The sequence below is a fragment of the Pelophylax lessonae genome, assembly GCF_965119305.1.
Source record: "Pelophylax lessonae genome assembly, chromosome: 6".
In the NCBI taxonomy this organism is placed as follows: Eukaryota; Metazoa; Chordata; class Amphibia; order Anura; family Ranidae; genus Pelophylax; species Pelophylax lessonae.
The window spans coordinates 280,068,686-280,083,887 of NC_138773.1; the positions used below are offsets into that span (position 1 = coordinate 280,068,686).

Genomic DNA, 15,202 nt, shown 5'->3' on the forward strand with positions numbered 1-15,202 from the left:
TAAACCTTTGCCCCTCTAGTTTAAAATGGTGTCCTCTTGTGGTAGTTTTTCTTCTTTTAAATATGCTCTCCTCCTTTACCGAGTTGATTCCCTTTATGTATTTAAAAGTTTCTATCATATCCCCTCTGTCTCTTCTTTCTTCCAAGCTATACATGTTAAGGTCCTTTAACCTTTCCTGGTAAGTTTTTTCCTGCAATCCATGTACTAGTTTAGTAGCTCTTCTCTGAACTCTCTCTAGAGTATCTATATCCTTCTGGAGATATGGCCTCCAGTACTGCGCACAATACTCCAAGTGAGGTCTCACCAGTGTTCTGTACAGCGGCATAAGCACTTCTCTCTTTCTACTGCTTATACCTCTCCCTATACATCCAAGCATTCTGCTGGCATTTCGTGCTGCTCTATTACATTGTCCTCCCACCTTTAAGTCTTCTGAAATAATTACTCCTAAATCCCTTTCCTCAGATACTGAGGTCAGGACTGTGTCAAATATTCTATATTCTGCCCTTGGGTTTTTACGCCCCAGGTGCATTATCTTGCACTTATCCACATTAAATTTCAGTTGCCAGAGTTCTGACCATTCTTCTAGTTTTCCTAAATCCTTTTCCATTTGGCGTTTCCCTCCAGGAACATCCACCCTGTTACATATCTTTGTGTCATCAGCAAAAAGACAAACCTTACCATCGAGGCCTTTTGCAATATCACTTATGAAGATATTAAACAAAATTGGTCCCAGTACAGATCCCTGAGGTACCCCACTGGTAACATGACCTTGTTCTGATTGTTCTCCATTGACTACAACCCTCTGTTGTCTGTCACTCAGCCACTGCCACTGCCTAATCCACTCAACAATATGGGAGTCCATGCTCAATGACTGTAGTTTATTGATAAGTCTTCTATGTGGGACAGTGTCAAAAGCCTTACTAAAATCTAGATATGCAATGTCTACTGCACCTCCACCGTCTATGAGAGGTTCCTGACTGCTGCTGCTGAGGGAGAGATAGGAGATTACTGTAGGGTCAGGCTGGAGATTGCTTTTAGGGAAAGCATAGGAACAATCTGCTTTAATCATACAGAGATCTAAATTGATTTGATTGTGTGGGGGTGCAGTGCACAATCTTTTTGCCCGGAGGGAGAGATAGGAGATTACTGTAGGGTCAGGCTGGAGATTGTTTTGAGGGAAAGCATAGACAGCAATCTACATTGATTGTATTGTGTGGGGGTGCAGTGCACAATCTTTATGCCCTGACCTGAACCCAGTGAGTAGGAGGAGGGCGAAAAAAAACGTTTATCAGTCTGTTAGGCGTGCGGTGCTGCACATTTAATGCAATATCAGTGCATATGTGTCTGCTTAATCTGCATTTAAAAAAGAAAAAAAAAATTTCTTTCATATTTAACTTTAAAATACAGTCTTTAGACAGACACTGCTTTTCTAACCTGCTCTTCAAAAAGCACCAATGTAAGGGGAAAATAATTATTTTTCAGTATTTAGGGAAAAAAATATATTTTTCAGTTTTTCATTCAAATGGTTTCTTTTTTATTCAATAGCGGAATAGAACAACAACAGTATCCAACCCATTAGGTGTGCGGTGTGTAGTGGCCATTTCCTGCAAGCTCAGTGCAAATGTGTCTGCTTAATCTGCATTTAAAAAAGAAAAAAACTTCCTTCATATTTTACTGTGACTTACAGCGTTTAGACAAACACTGCATTTCAAATCTGCTATTCAATAAGCACCAAATAGGGGGACAATTATTTATCAGATTTTCATTCATACGTTACAGTAAGATACACCCATCGCATACTGTTGTATTGCGCTTTGCAATAAAAAAACCCATTTAGGGGCAAAAACAGTTGTTTGCGGCCCTGTTTGCATATGTTACAGTGACATACACTCATTGCATACTGTTGTATTGCGCTTTGCAATAAAAAAACCCATTTAGGGGCAAAAAAAGTTGATTGTGGCCCTGTCCGCATATGTTACAGTGAGATACACCCATTGCATACTGTTGTATTGCTCTTTGCAAAAAAAAAACCCATTTAGGGGAAAACAAAATTTGATTGTGGCCCTGTCCGCATATGTTACAGTGACATACACCCATTGCATACTGTTGTATTGCGCTTTGCAATAAAAAAAAAACATTTAGGTGCAAAAAAAGTTCTTTGCGGCCCTGTCCACATATGTTACAGTGAGATACACCCATTGCATACTGTTGTATTGCGCATTGCAATAAAAAAAAAAAAAAAACATTTAGGGGCAAAAAACATCGATTTTTGGCCCTGTCCGCATATGTTACAGTGAGATACACCCATTGCATACTGTTGTGTTGCGCATTGCAATAAAAACCCATTTAGGGGAAAAAAGGTTAATTGGGGCCCTGTCTGCATATGTTACAGTGAGATACACCAATTGCATACTGTTGTATTCCGCTTTGCAATACAAACCCATTTAGGGGAAAAAATATTACATTGCGGCCCATTCTGCATATTTTACTGTGAGATACACCCTTTCTATACTGTTGTTCTATTCCGCTATTCAATAAACACCCCTTTAGGGAAAAAATATTACATTGCGGCCTAGTCTGCATATTTTACTGTGAGATACACCCTTTGGATACTGTTGTTCTATTCCGCTATTCAATAAACACCCATTTAGGGAAAAAATATTATATTGCAGCCTAGTCTGCATATGTTACAGCGCAACAAGGCACACAGGTCTCGCATGGAGGCCCAGTTACTGGTGGTGAAGTGGTGCTGTTCCGCAGAGCGACTCATGTGTGCGTGCTGCAGGTGAAACTCCATTATGGCCTGCTGCTGCTCGCACAGTCTGGCCAGCATGTGGAAGGTGGAGTTCCACCTTGTGGGCACGTCACATATGAGGCAGTGAGCGTGAAGGCCGAAGTTACGCTGCAGCGCTGACAGGCGAGCAGCAGCAGGGTGAGAACGCCGAAAGTGCGCACAGACGGCCCACACTTTCTGCAGCAGCTCTGACATATCGGGGTAATTTCTAAGGAACCTCTGCACCACCAAATTCAGCACATGCGCCAGGCAAGGGATGTGTGTCAAACCGGTGCAACCCTTGTCGGCAAAGGGAACCTCATGTTTTTTTTATTTTTTTTATTTTTATATGTTGTTCCTCCTTAAAATCTATACCAGTTCCAGAGGTATTCCCCCCCCCCCTCCTTAAAGGAGAAGTACGGCCAAAGCACTGCACTCTGCAGATTTGTCAGACAGCAGGCTAAAGTCTGCTGTTGGCTGGCGTCACAGACCAGGACCAGGCTTTGCAAGAGTCCAGAACATAAATCCCAACAACAGTGAGTGCTGGAAAGGCAGAGCACAGAGCAGTCACCACTCTGTGTTTAGAGCAGACCAGAGAACTGAGTGATCAGCAGTCTTTAATCATTCAGTTGTCGTAGAGGCAGTGGGGAACCGCGATGCTGCATCCATCTTCTAGGTGAATATGAATGTATATTTTTTTTTTTTTAAATCCCGCACTTCTCTTTTAAAGTTCTAATCAGACCTGAAGGGGCTTGATGTAATAGTGTGCCTTCAAATCACCTTCAAACCTTACTGGTTAAAAATATTTTTTTAGAAAGGTTTTTATCCAATCAGGGCACAGCTATTTATATATATATATAATTCTTCACACAAAGTGCATGCACTTTTTAAGGTTATGAATATTTTTTTTATCTTTTACTGAATTTTTCTACCAGTAGGCAGTAGGCTTTTTTTCCAAAGCTTAGTTTGTGTATGTTTTGCCCCACCTAAATGCATTTTTCTGTTGTTGTATTGACCTGTAACAATACCGTTCAATACAACAGTACAATACATTGTGTGGTGGTTTAGGGCCACTACAACTTGTTTACTTATGTTATTTGATATCTCCCTTTGCCCTTCCCTACTGCTTAGTGCAAGTTAGTTTAGTCTTAGCTGGACCTTCTTTGTTCCCTCTGTCAGCGTTATATTTCTACACAGAGACAAGGGCTTAGGAATGTCATGGTCTTCTTACACTTCCAAAAACTGAAAAAAAAAAAAAAAATCCTCTGTACTGCATTATCTGTGTCGAATTTGAATTTTGTGTCTTGTTAAAGAGTTGAGCTGCCTGTGGATAGTGCCAAGTTAGCAGGTGACCATACTGTCCAGACAGATTGGGGTTGATTTACACACTGGAGAGGGTAAAATCTGGTGCCACTGTGCATGGAAACCAATAAACTTCCAGGTTTATTGTAGCTTAAAACAGGGATCCGCCAAAGGGGAAGCTCCGCTTGTTTGCTTCCTCCCCCACCCCCATCCTCTGCCACATTTGGCACCTTTTGGGGGGAGGGGGAGGGGGAGCGGGTATCTGTTTTTGACAGGTACTCGTCCCCACTTCTGGCTGTGAAGGAAAAGCGGTTGCAGAACCCAAGAGCCAATTGAAAAATCCATAGGGTGTGGACATTGCAGAATTCCTGGACAGGTGAGTGTTCTCATATTAAAAGTCAGCAGCTACTGAATTTGTAGCTGCTGACTTTTAATTTGTTGGTGGGGAGGCTGGAGTTCTGCTTTAACTGAACAAGCCGAAGTTAGGAGCTGATTGGCTACCATGCACAACTGCCCCGGATATTGCACTCTCCAGTTTTAGCAAATCAGCCCCATTGGGTCTATAGAAGAATGTCAACATATAAAGCAGCATTTGAAATGGAACAGTGTGTTTTATTGCATGTTATTTTCAGTGTGCACATATTGTTTTTTCTGAACTTAATCTGCATTTTCTACTGGATTTTATTGCCGTATTTTTCCGTGTATAAGACGCCCCCATGTATAAGACGCCCCCCACTTTTCCAACCCAAACATAAGAAATGAATATTTTAAACCTAAAACAGGACACATTTTTGGACACATTTTTTATTTAGTAATTACCAGTACTGCAGGTAACGTTTACATAATCGTACTATGATATTATGCAGCATATAATTTTATTCAGCCTCTGTTGCATTACTGCTCTCTTCTTCATCAGTTTCAATTCCTTCAACTGCTATTGCCATGCTCTTTTGCATAACTAATTACATTTAAGTTTGAATTTTGCAGAGTAAGACAATCGCTTACCAGTATTCATTTTTTTATTTTGTGACCTATTGGGTAGCACTTTTCCATTCGCCATGCAAGCTCCAGGCAGGTGGTGCTGTGATTGGGATTTGAACCCATAACCGGAGTGCCCCCAGCCCCTCCTCTTCTGTCCAGGGCCGGTAAAAGGATTTTTGTCTACTTAGGTGAAGGTTCATTTTGGTGTCCCCCCATCACACCCTTCTCTTCACAATGCAACCTCCCACCCCCATATGGCATACACTTTTTTGCGCATCAGAATCCCTTTTTACACCAGAGTCGCCCCTGACATCAAAGTCCCCACCATTACTCTATACAACAGGGTGCCCAGAATCCCTTCTTACATCAGTGTCCCTAGAGTCTTCAGTTTTCTCCCTTTACACCAGAGCCCTCTTTCACATCAGAGTCCACAGAGTTCCCCCTAAATCGAAGTCTCCAGCATTCCCTTTGTACATTAGTGTCCCCCCCCCTTACATCAGCGTTCCCCTTTACATGAGAGTGCACAGATTTTTCCCCAAATCAAAGTCCCCAGAAGTCCCTCTTCACAAAGAGTTCTCCTGCATTCCTTACAATCAAGGTTCCCAAAGCCCCCCTTACATCAGAGTTCCCTTTACATCAAAGTCCCCAACATTCCGGCCCTACAGTTAAGTTTCCCAGATCCCCCTTTACATCTGAGTCCCTGGAGTTCCCTCTTATATCAGAGTCCCTGAAGTTCCCACTTACATCAGAATCCCTGGAGTTCCCCCTTAGGGCTCATTCAGACCAGTCCTCTCTACTGAGCGGCTGTCTGATGTGTATACATCCACCTTGAAGTTGCATGCAGGCAGCCTATAGAAATGGATGCAGACACAATGGTTGCACAGAGAAAATTGCATTTCAAAATTTTATGTGGGGGCAGGAGCTCCAAGATGGATGGACACACAGCAGACAGCAGCTCTGCATGTAGAACAAGACTCAGTGCCGGTCTGAATAAGCCTTTTGATGAGAATCCACAGAGTTTTACATTGTAAGGGGGAACTATGATAAAAGAGGGCTCTGAGCCCCCTTACATCAGATGCCCCCTGTTTTTTTATATATGTATGTACCTCTGTGCTTTGTGCATGTGAAAACTACAAATGAAATACAATTCAATACCACATATGGGAAAGCAGCACTTTAAAAGGGGCCCAAATACATCAACAACCAAAACTTTTGCTATAACAAAAGTAGGTAAGCTGTCTCTTGAAATAATTATCAGCGCTATCAAGGTGCTTTCAGATGTGCAAAATCGCAATAAAACAAAATATCTAACGTAAGCAACCATAAACAAAGAAAAAGAATCCATTATATGTGTGTCCTGCAATAAAGTGCTAAATTGTGAATGATATCGAGAATCATTAATACATGTACATTCCAAAGTGCTAGTACAATAAATAATATGCATAACACATACATACAAAAAATCTATTAAAACTGTGCTGTGATAAACTTGTGCAGATTCACTGCAAGCTGTTTGCACCAACTTCAGTGTACCATCAACAAGACAAACCACATACCATTTGCTTACCAAAAAATTTCACTCCTTAAACTTATGAGGCCACATGCACTTTTCTTCTGCTGGATATTTACAACCAATTCACTCAAAAAGCAACACTGCAGGTATAGTAGCTTGGTCCGGTACCAACTATAGTAGCGTGGTCGGGTACACTGACCACGACTGTATGGTTAGCAGTACTTCACAGGACTTGCCGCTATGGCTGAGAGAGGGTGAAATCAGGGAAAGGCTGGATAACATTAACACAAGTAAATCACCAGGCCCGGATGGTGTACATCCGAGAGTACTTAAAGAACTCAGTAAGATTATATCTAGACCACTGTTCCTGATCTTTGCTGACAGTATTATGACAGGAACTGTACCAGGTGACTGGAGGAAAGCTAACGTGATTCCGATATTGATGTCAATAGTATGTAAACTTCTGGAGGGGATGATAAGGGACTATATCCAAGAGTTTGCAAAAGTCAATAATATCATCAGCAGTAATCAGCACAGGTTTACAAAGGGGCGTTCCTGTCAAACCAATCTGTTAACATTCTACAAGGAGGTTAGCTGTGAGCTAGACAGTGGGAGACCTGTGGATGTGGTGTACCTGGATTTTGCTAAGGCGTTTGATACACTTCCCCACAAACGGTTGATTTATAAAATAAGGTCCACAGGCATCGACCACAAGGTTTGCTCTTGGATAGGGAACTGGTTAAAGGGGTGTGTCCAAAGGGTGGTAGTAAATAATGCATACTCAGACTGGTCTGAGGTGGTAAGTGGGGTTCCCCAAGGCTCAGTTTTGTATCCAATTTTGTTCAATTTATTCATAAATAGCATTGAGGACGGGGTCAGTAGCTCGATCTCAGTTTTTGCAGATGACATAAAATTGAGCAGGGGAATAACTTCACATCGGGAGGCAGAAATCTTGCAGAATGACCTGAACAAAATAACAGAGTGGGCAACTACATGGCAAATGAGGTTTAATGTGGAGAAATGTAAGGTATTGCTTAAGGACTAATAACGTAAAAGCAAAATACACGCTAGGGGGGAACCTCTGGGGGTATTAAAAATGGGGAAAGATCTGGGGGTCTTAGTAGAAGATAGATTTATCAATAGCATGCAAAGTCAAGCTGCAGCTGCAGAATATTAGCATGCACTAGGCCCCTTTCACACGTGCGATCCAATCAGATCCGCCTGTCAGTTTTTTAGGCAGATCTGATCGGATCCCCCATGCATCCTTATGGGGCAGCAGAAGTCAGCGGAGACATGTCCGCTGACACCCGCTGCCATCCGCATCCGATCCTGTCCGTGAAATCCGGATGAATGGAAACCCTATTTTCCATCCGTCCAGGGGATCAGATCAGCTGGGATCGGATGAGAGCGGACAGGCAGTCTGCTCTCATCCGATTCCCCCATAGAGATGCATGGGGCTCTAACATCTTCCTCTCCGCACATAGAGCGGAGAGAGAGCTGTCACCTTCCTGCTCAGTGGGGATCTGTGTTTACGATCCCCCACTGAGCAGCAAGGATCCACCTAAGGAGGTGGACCGTGTGAAAGAGCCCTAGGGAAGGGGATGTATTCCAGAGACAAAGCTGTAATCCTTCCACTGGCCCGACCACATCTGGAGTATTCTGTCGAGTTCTGGTCACCAGTCCTCAGAAGGGATGTGTTGGAGCTAGAGAGAGTACAGAGAAGGGCAACAAAACTTATTAGGGGATTAGAGGACCTTAATTACGAAGAGCATTTAGAAGTGCTTGATTTATTCTCCCTGGAGAAGAGACACCTGAGAGGGGACATGATAGCAATTTACAAATACCTCAACAGTGATCAGAGCAGTGGCGGCTGGTGCTCAAAATTTTTGGAGGGGCGCAAACAGAAAAATGTAATAGGCATTGCTTTGCTGCAAAAAATGCTGTAAAAAATTGCGTGACTTTGAGGTCGCAAAAGTGTGAAAGGGGCCTTCAGTAATTAAGGTATAGTGTGCCCCCTTTCAATGCAGAGAGACCAGCGTGCCCCCTTTCAATGCAGAGAGACCAGCGTGCCCCCCTTTAATGCACAGTGACCCCCCTTTCAATGCACAGTGACCAGTGTGCCCCCTTCAAAACAGTGACCAGCGTGCCCCCTTCAATGCAGTGACCAGCGTACGGTACATGCCTCCTTTCAATGCAGTGACCAGCATACATGCCAGTGTTGCCGACCGTCCGTATATTTACGGACAGCCTGTAAAATCAGGGCACTTTTAGGCTGCCCGTAAATGCCCGTAGGAGCCAGTAAGTGCCAGTAAAATGGCTGCTTCAGGCTCAGGTGAGAACTGCGCATGCGCAGTTCTGGAAATCATCGAGTCAATCCGATCTTGAGTCTGCGCCACCCACTGGTGATGTCATGCCGCACGGGTGCTGCCTTAAAAATTTGAAATGCTAGGCGGGCGGGAGGAGGGAGAGTCCTTTCATCCCGGTCCATGTATTGTTTCGGAGGGGGGTAGAGAGGGGCAAGCTGCTGTAATTAGCCCTCCTAATGAGCAAACACACGGCAAGAGGGAAGATGCAGCTTTTACATCTCTACAAGGTCAGGAAGGATCGCCCATTGATAGATAGCAGCTTCCTAAGTTCTGCGGTGCTGACACAGTCACAGACACAGACCTTTCCTTTGTCACCACAGCCCGGACAACCTTCTACGGCTTTCGGTGAGAAGCATTCCAATGGCTTTACTGGGCACTGCACTGGCACCGTGACTAGAGAAGAGGAGGACAGGAGGACACTCATGTGAGAAGGGGGCAGAGAAGGACAGTGCTGTGGGGGCTGAAGGGGGCAGAGAAGGACAGTGCCTGTGCCTGTGGGGGCTGAAGGGGGCAGAGAAGGACAGTGCCTGTGGGGGATGAAGGGGGCAGAGAAGGACATTGCCTGTGGGGGCTGAAGAGGGCAGAGAAGGACAGTGCCTGTGGGGGCTGAAGGGGGCAGAGAAGGACAGTGCCTGTGGGGGCTTAAGGGGGCAGAGAAGGACAGTGCCTGTGGGGGCTGAAGGGGGCAGAGAAGGACAGTGCCTGTGCCTGTGGGGGCTGAAGGGGGCAGAGAAGGAAAGTGCCTGTGGGGGCTGAAGGGGGCAGAGAAGGACAGTGCTGTGGGGGGCTGAAGGGGGGGAAGAAGGACAGTGCTTTGGGGGCTGAAGGGGGCAGAGAAGGACAGTGCTGTGGGGGCTGAAGAGGACACAGAAGGACAGTACTATGGGGGCTGAAGGGGGCACAGAAGGACAGTGCTGTTGAGGGTATATGAAGGTGGGCAGAGGAGGACTCTGCTGTGGGAGGGTGATGTACAAGGTGGTAGAGGTGGACACTGATGTGGAGGGTGAAGGGGGGCAGATTAGGACACTACTGTTGGGGGGGGGGGGATGGGGGGTGTCTGCAGCCTCTCAATACCTCCTGTACCATGTACGCGCTGCCTCTGACCATCTCTTGTAGTATGTCCACAGTCTCTGACCACCTCCGGTATCATGTCTGCAGTCTCTGACCTCCTCCGGTATCATGTTCGCAGCCTCTAACCACCTCCTGTATGATGTCCACAGCATTTGACCACCTCCCGTATCATTTCCGCAGCCTCTGACCATCACCACCCTCAGGTAAGTGACAGCGCTGCCAGGCCAGTCTAAGGGGGGTCAGTGATGTAAGGGCTGGGTGAATACAATAATGTAAGGGGGAACTGATATAAAGGTTTCCCCCTTATAGCAGGGAATCCCCCCTTACCTTAGTGTAATTAATCTGTGGAAGGTGGTCTCTGGTCACCAGAGTACCCCCCCCCCCCCATCAGAGTTCCTGATATTCCTCTCTACATCAGAGTACGCAGGATTCTCCCCTTACAGTGCGAAGCAGGAACTCTGCGGACCCTGATGTAAAAGGGAACTCTATTGTAAAGGGGAATGCAGTGGACTCTGATATAAGGCAGTTTCTGGTCACCAGAGCACCCACTTAAATCAGAGTTCCCCCTTAAATCAAGATCTGCAGCATTCCTCTTTATGTCAGAGTTACACTGTAAGGGAAATCCTGCACACTCTGATATATGGGGGAACGCTGTGCTGGCTGGGTTTTATTAATCTGATCTTCATGTAAATGGAGAAATATGATTTTTGACTTTTGTTTAACCTAAACACATTGCTAACAGCACTATCTACATGTTTATAGTTTAAGTATTGATATGCGCACGGTTTAACACTGAAAACATCCTGTTTATGTACATTTTTGCAATGCCAGTAAAAAATTGGTGCCGTCCGTAAATTTTGGACTTTCTGCCAGTAAATTTCCCTCCTGGGGGTTGGCAACACTGATACATGCCCCCTTTCAATGCAGTGACCAAAGTACATGCCCTCTTTAATGCAGTGACCAGCGTACATGCCCCTTTCAATGCAGTGACCAGCGTACATGCCCCCTTTCAATGCAGTGACTAGCGTACATGCCCCCTTTCAATGCAGTGACCAGCATACATACCCCCTTTCAATGTAGTGACCAGCGTACATGCCCCTTCAATGCAGTGACCAGCGTACATGCCCCCTTTCAATGCAGTGACCAGCATACATGCCACCTTTCAATGCAGTGACCAGTGTACCTGCCCCCTTCAATGCAGTGACCAGCAGACTTGTATAAAGTACTCGAAATTTCTACTTGAGTAAAAGTACAAGTGCTCGATCAAAAAATTACTTGAGTAGAAGTGGAAGTGCTCACAGAAAAAGTTACTTAAGTAGAAGTACTAAAGTATTCAACATTTTTTTTACTTAAGTATTGCAAGTAGTTTTTTCAAAAAATTTGCTACTTAAGTACTAAAAGTAAAAAGTACCAGTAGTTTTGAAAAAAAATTTCTACTCAAGTACTGAAAGTAGAAGTACAAGTACTGTGTTATGTAGTTATTAAAGAAATAAGTCAAAAGTTTGAACATCATATTGTTTTTATTATTTCAAATGATTTATTCAAATGATTAACCTGTGTTTGTTAGTAGTTTCTTGATGCACTTTAAGCGCTGTAGCCCCATTTATTTGTTTGTTTCATATTTTCTTTTTATTGGAAAGATTTGGTATAGCAGCTTTTATTATACACAGCCTTTATTTTCGTATGCGCTAATTTACAAATGACATTATACACATTTTTTTGAGCGTTATGCAACCTGCCATCTACTGTTCTGGCAGTGGTAATTTTTTCAAAAGTAACGAGTAACTATGCAGCACAAAAAAAAAAATACTTGAGTAGAAGTATCGAAATCATCGAAAAAATGTAGTGAAGTAAAAGTAGAAGTAGGAGAAAAAAATTCTACTCTAGGAAAGTACAGATACCGCATTTCGGTACTTAAGTACAGTACTTAAGTAGTTCTACTTCGTTACTATACATCTCTGGTGACCAGCGTACATGCCCCCTTCAATGCAGTGACCAGCATGCATGCCCCCTTTCAATTCAGTGACCAGCATACATGCCCCCTTCAATGCAGTGACCAGCATGCATGCCCCTTTCAATGCAGTGACCAGCGTACATGCCCCCTTTCAATGCAGTGACCAGCGTACATGCCCCCTTTCAAAGTAGTGACCAGCGTACATGCCCCCTTTCAATGCAGTGACCAGCGTACATGCCCCCTTCAATGCAGTGACCAGCGTACATGCCCCCTTCAATGCAGTGACCAGCGTACATGCCCCCTTCAATGCAGTGACCAGCGTACATGCCCCCTTCAATGCAGTGACCAGCATACATGCCCCCTTTCAATGCAGTGACCAGCATACATGCCCCCTTTCAATGCAGTGACCAGCGTACATACCCCTTTCAATGCAGTGACCAGTGTGCATGCCCCCTTCAATGCAGTGACCAGCATACATGCCCCCTTTTAATGTAGAGACCAGCATACATGCCCCCTTTCAATGCAGTGACCAGCATACATGCCCCCTTTTTAATGTAGTGACCAGCATACATGCCCCCTTTCAATGTAGTGACCAGCATACATGCCCCCTTTCAATGCAGAGACCAGCGTGCGTGCGTGCGTGCCCCCTTCAATGTAGTGTGCGCCCCCCCAGACCAGTGCACTTACCTGGAGCCCTGGAGCAGCGCGGCTGCTCCTTCTCCTTAGTGGCCCGGCGGCCGGGTTCTCTTCAATCCCCCGGCGGGGCGTCTCCTCGAGTCCTCCCGCCTCCTCATCAGCCAATGGCATGGGGTTTGACTTGCGGCCAATCAGGAAGAGCATATCGGATGTGCTCCCTGATTGGCCAGGAGGAGGATCCGTGTGACAATAGCGAATTTTCATTCGCTATTGTCACACAATGGGTGGGCTCGGGACGCACTGCTCTGCGCCCCGGGTCCACCCTTTGCATTGCCCTATTAGAGCCTCTGGCTCTTATCAGGTGATGCCAAAAAAAAAAAGCCCCATTGAACTCCATGCGTCCGGCACCCCTGCATGCAGATTAGGGGGCCAGACGCATGCATAGGGGGGGCAGGGCCCCTGCGCCCCCAACACACCAGCTGCCACTGGATCAGAGCATAGAAAAAAAACTATTCAGTCGCAAGGAATGCATGAGGACACGAGGCCATACAATGCGATTAGAGGAGAATCGTTTTAACCTCAGGCTACGCGGGGGGTTCTTTACAGTAAGGGCTACAAGACTGTGGAATTCTCTGCCACAAATGGTAGTAACTGCGGGGAGTATGGCTACTTTTAAAAGGCACTTGGACATACATCTCAAGGATCAAAACATTCAGGGGTATGGGAAATGATTCACACCTTCACACTACTATGTAACCACAGGGAACCCCGTAAATGTAAAAACAAAGCACGCTATAGTTCAATACCAGGGCAAATAAACTATTTGTTGCTTTATCCCAGTAAAGTTTGCTGTAAGTACATCACTTTAATAAAGCAGCGCAAGTATGTCCTGGTAATGCACTATAGTATGCTTTATACAGGGTTGCCTGTAGTTGGTACCTGACCAGGTGGAGTGGTGAAAGGCTGCTCTTGGGAGAAAGCTACTATTCATGCATTGTCACTTTTAAATGAAGTGGCTGTAAATATCTGGCAGATGACAAGTGCATGTCACTTCATAAGTTTTTGTTAATTTTTTGGAAAGCAGTTGGTGTGTGCTTTGTCTTGGTGATGGTACACTGAAGTTGGTGCAAACAGCTTGCAGTGGATTTGCAATAGTTTATCAGAGCACAGTTGTAATGTATTTATACTGTATAGATAATATTCTTGATATCTCTCACATTGCACTTTAGGCAAATTCACATGAATGGTTCAATCCGTCCCACGTTTGGGACGCACCATGGAGCACAAGCTAGTTGGTCCCCTTCCGGTTTCCGATCACTTCCGGTGCCTCTGATGACGTCTATTGATGACAAAACGCGTAAGGCGCTACGACACAACGCAAGCACGCTACGCCGTGGCCATCTTTGTATACCTATCTACACGTCTGATATCCTCTGCTTACATTCTGATATCATCTGCTTACATGTGAGTGTATCCGGATTATTTTTATGCAAATACATTGTTTTTAGAACTACTACACTATTTGAATACTTTTACTTCTGAGGTGGGCTCGATCATTTGTTGAGGTTCATCGGCTTGGGGTTGGAGAAGAGGATTACCGATTGCTAGCCTTGTCATCTGGCCTTACTGCGGTTAGGAACTCAAGCCAACTCCATGACCGTAGCAAGGTCAGTAGCTTTCGTCAGAGTCAAGTTGGGTTCTGTGAGTAAACGTTTCTGTATAGCTGGGTCGCAGAGTCCCATGACAAACATGAGAGTCGTCTGCAGGTAGTCTCCAAACTGACAAGCGGCAGCTAGTTTACATAAAGCAAGGATATATGTCTTTATGTCCTCCCCGGCCTGCTGCTTCCTACTGTAGAATTTAAACTGCTTTGCAATTTCTAACGGCTTCGGGTTGTAGTTGCGCAAGTAGCTTCTGAATTAACTCAGGCAGGGGCTTAGAGGCCGGCTTGCCAGGAGAAATGAGGTCTCTGTGTACCATATTGAGTACCATATGCAGCTTGACCCAATGCTGTGAGGAAAACTGCAACTTTCTTTTCTACAGCCACACTATTTACTTCCATATGCTGCTCCAGCCGCTCCACCCATGAGCTCCATGACTCAGCAGCAGGATCGAATGGTTGAATAACCCCTATGAAGGCCATGATTGCTTAAATCCACAATCCTCGTCGCCACTGTTATGTCCCTTAGATGTGAGGTATCGCGGGGTGTTGCTAGCAATGCTGCCAGTATCCGCTCAGCAAGTTACACACAGGCCGGATGTACTTCTTAACCAGGTAAAGGTTTATTACTCACTCAGAGACATGATTTACATGGAGGAGTCTTAATACAACAGGCTTCTGTTCCTAAGAGATGCAATCCATCCTCAGTACCATGTGTCTGCTTCCAGTCCCACACACACAATCACAATCAAACCAGTACAGTCTCACCAGTGCAGCCATCCACATCTGTCCCAATGTCGCTGTTATACCAGTACAGTGTCACTACTGCAGCCATCAACATCTGTCCCACTGTCACCATCACATCATTAGAGTGCCACCAGTGCAGCCATTAACATTTGTACCGGTGTCCATGTTACACCAGTACCAGGTCACCGGTCACATGAGT

General features: G+C 45.1%; 1 pseudogene across 1 annotated transcript; it reads right to left on the reverse strand.

The window, feature by feature from the left end:
• Positions 1-14,236: 14,236 nt before the first annotated feature.
• Positions 14,237-14,739, reverse strand: LOC309558344 (annotated as a pseudogene). Its single transcript has one exon. The product of its transcript is annotated as an uncharacterized misc_RNA (transcript).
• Between the last annotated feature and the right edge of the window lie 463 nt (positions 14,740-15,202).